This window comes from Salvelinus alpinus, chromosome 9 (genome assembly GCF_045679555.1).
Source record: "Salvelinus alpinus chromosome 9, SLU_Salpinus.1, whole genome shotgun sequence".
Classification (NCBI taxonomy): domain Eukaryota; kingdom Metazoa; phylum Chordata; class Actinopteri; order Salmoniformes; family Salmonidae; genus Salvelinus; species Salvelinus alpinus.
In genome coordinates, this window is record NC_092094.1 from 76,376,591 (window position 1) to 76,380,483 (window position 3,893).

The following is a 3,893-nucleotide window of genomic DNA, read 5'->3' on the forward strand; positions in this document are numbered from 1 at the left end:
GGCAGAGTTAAAGAGGCGGGAGAAAGAAATAAATAAAAAGAAAGAATTAAGGAAAGAAAGAAAGAATTAATGAAAGAACGAAATAATTAAGGAAAGAAAGAAGGAAAGAAAGAATTAAGGAAAGAAAGAAAGAATTAAGGAAAGAAAGAATTAAGGAAAGAAAGAAGGAAAGAGAGAAAGAAAGAATTAAGGAAAGAAAGAAAAAATTAAGGAAAGAAAGAAAGAAAGAATTAAGGAAAGAAAGAATTAAGGAAAGACAGAATTAAGGAAAGAAAGAAGGAAAGAAAGAAAGAAAGAAAGAAGGAACGAAAGAAAGAGAGAAAGAAAGAATTAAGGAAAGAAAGAAATAAGGAAAGAAAGAAAGAATTAGGGAAAGAAAGAAATAAAGACAGAAAAATAAATAAGGAAAGAGAGGAAGAAAGAGAGACCAAAGGCTACCTCGAAGAGAGTAAGAAAGAGAGACCAAAGGCTACCTCGAAGAGAGAAAGAAAGAGAGACCAAAGGCTACCTCGAAGAGAGTAAGAAAGAGAGACCAAAGGCTACCTCGAAGAGAGGAAGAAAGAGAGACCAAAGGCTACCTCGAAGAGAGGAAGAAAGAGACCAAAGGCTACCTCGAAGAGAGGAAGAAAGAGAGACCAAAGGCTACCTCGAAGAGAGGAAAAAAGAGAGACCAAAGGCTACCTTGAAGAGAGGAAGAAAGAGAGACCAAAGGCTACCTCGAAGAGAGGAAGAAAGAGACCAAAGGCTACCTCGAAGAGAGGAAGAAAGAGAGACCAAAGGCTACCTCGAAGAGAGGAAGAAAGAGACCAAAGGCTACCTCGAAGAGAGGAAAAAAGAGAGACCAAAGGCTACCTTGAAGAGAGGAAGAAAGAGAGACCAAAGGCTACCTCGAAGAGAGGAAGAAAGAGACCAAAGGCTACCTCGAAGAGAGGAAGAAAGAGAGACCAAAGGCTACCTCGAAGAGAGGAAGAAAGAGACCAAAGGCTACCTCGAAGAGAGGAAGAAAGAGACCAAAGGCTACCTCGAAGAGAGGAAGAAAGAGACCAAAGGCTACCTCGAAGAGAGGAAGAAAGAGAGACCAAAGGCTACCTCGAAGAGAGGAAGAAAGAGACCAAAGGCTACCTCGAAGAGAGGAAGAAAGAGAGACCAAAGGCTACCTCGAAGAGAGGAAGAAAGAGACCAAAGGCTACCTCGAAGAGAGGAAGAAAGAGACCAAAGGCTACCTTGAAGAGAGGAAGAAAGAGAGACCAAAGGCTACCTCGAACAGAGGAAGAAAGAGACCAAAGGCTACCTCGAAGAGAGGAAGAAAGAGACCAAAGGCTACCTCGAAGAGAGGAAGAAAGAGAGATAGAAGAAATATGAAAATATAGGAGGAATGGATAGTGAGAGGAAAAAAGAGAGAAAGGGAGAGGGCTGGGATAGATAGAGTGAGAGAGGAAGAAAAAGAGTGTATTGAAGGTATACTGTACGGTGTGTGTAGGTGACCTAGCCAGTGTCATTGCTAGCTAATTGCTGTAATAGAATCACATTAGCCAGTGGAACAGACTCTCTCTGCAAAGTTATAAATTAATTACTGCTACTCTATTATTACATACATTATAATTATAGCATCACTATTTGCATACATTCAGGACGCGTTGTATTATGGCCCATTGCTTTCTCATTGCTATGCAGAATTAGCACCTCCTGCTACACACACACACACACACGCATGCACACACACCTTCCTGTGTCTGTGTGTGTGTGTGTCCTTCCATCTTTACTACGTGGACAATTATAGATGGGTCGGACAGTAGAGCGTGTGTGTGTGTGATTGTGTGTGGACTGTAAAAGACCAGTAGTGCTGTGTCCATCGCTCAAAGCCCTCTCTGTCTGTGGCCCTAACAGAGAGAACATGTGTCAAACACACCCCCACCCACACTGCTATATCAATCAACCCCCACACACACACACACACACACACACTTACCCCTGCACTCTTTCCCTACATATACACACGCGCGCACACACACACAAAGACAGACACACACACACACTCACAACCACACACACTACTCCCTTGTGACTTTGAGAGAGGCGTTGTATTACCAAGAGTGTGTGATGCCATGATGGTTATTACCAGAGATAAGACCTTTATAGTCCGTCAGGGTTTAGCGGTGAAACGACACAACGCTGCGTTCAAGACTCTCAACGCCCGAGTCAGCGCCCAGCCACCGCCAGAGAGGATTATGGGAGACGCTGTGTTTTAGTGTCTACTGGCAGTGCTAATAAACCGTCCCTCACATCTCATCACCACACACACACACACAGACATCTCATCACCACACACACACACATCTCATCACCACACACACACACGCACGCACACACATACACACACACACACACATCTCATCACCAGACACACACACACACACACACACACATCTCATCACCACACACACACACACGCACGCACGCACGCGCACACACACACACACACACACACATCTCCTCATTGGAGCCCATCAGGGTGAAATAGTGGTTGGGAAACCCACACTAAATTAACAAATGCAAAGAATCGAGGAGATTCTTCAAAATAATGTGGCTGAGAGAGAGGGAGAGAGTGATGACGGAGGGATGGAGGAGGGGTAGAGGACAGGCAAGGTGACAGATGAGGGGAAGACAGGATAACAATGGAGCATATTTCCTTTGAATCTCTCTCTCTCTGGAAGGGTCCATGTCTGCTCTTGGGCTATATTGAATCTTTATGTTTTTAAATAGGCATTGCTTTTTATACTTGTCGCCGATTTAGAAATGGCCTAGGAGATTGTTCCCATCTCTTCTTTCTAAAGGCTCCGTAAGGGTTTGTCCCATATACTGCTTACGTACAGGACAAAGACACTCGCACACACACACACACACACACGCACGCACGCACGCACACACGCACGCACGCACGCACGCACGCACGCACGCACGCACGCACGCACGCACGCACGCACGCACGCACGCATGCACAAACACACACACACACCTACTCCACAGGAGCCTATTCCCACTGCTAGTTATAGCCACTGTGTTAATGTTAGATGCTTGTACTTGTAGCCCAGAGTGGAAGGCAGCGTTTAATGGAGTCTCATTCAACAGGAGTACAAGGCCCTAATGGAGGAAGAAGTTTATTAAACTTCCAAATAATATCCTTACAATTAAAGATAACGGATAAAATAATTTAAATCAAACCACATATTTCTATTTTTATACTGTACTAATTCAATAATTGGTATATACATTGAATTGGTATGCAGAGAACAATATAAAGACATAAGAAAACAGAAAGCACACGCAGCTGATAGGAGTCACTGATGAGCACGGACGCTCCAAAGGAACATAACCTGCGTAAATCACATAGACTAGAACTGAAGCAGCAACTCACTGCCTTTCTGAAGACAAATAATGTATACGAAATGCTTCAGTCTGGTTTTAGACCCCATCATAGCACTGAGACTGCACTTGTGAAGGTGGTAAATGACCTTTTAATGGCGTCAGACCGAGGCTCTGCATCTGTCCTCGTGCTACTAGACCTTAGTGCTGCCTTTGACACCATCGATCACCACATTCTTTTGGAGAGACTGGAAACCCAAATTGGTCTACACGGACAAGTTCTGGCCTGGTTTAGATCTTACCTGTCGGAAAGATATCAGTTTGTCTCTGTGAATGGTCTGTCCTCTGACAAATCAACTGTACATTTCGGTGTTCCTCAAGGTTCCGTTTTAGGACCACTATTGTTTTCACTATATATTTTACCTCTTGGGGATGTTATTCGAAAACATAATGTTAACTTTCACTGCTATGCGGATGACACACAGCTGTACATTTCAATGAAACATGGTGAAGCCCCAAAGTTGCCCTCG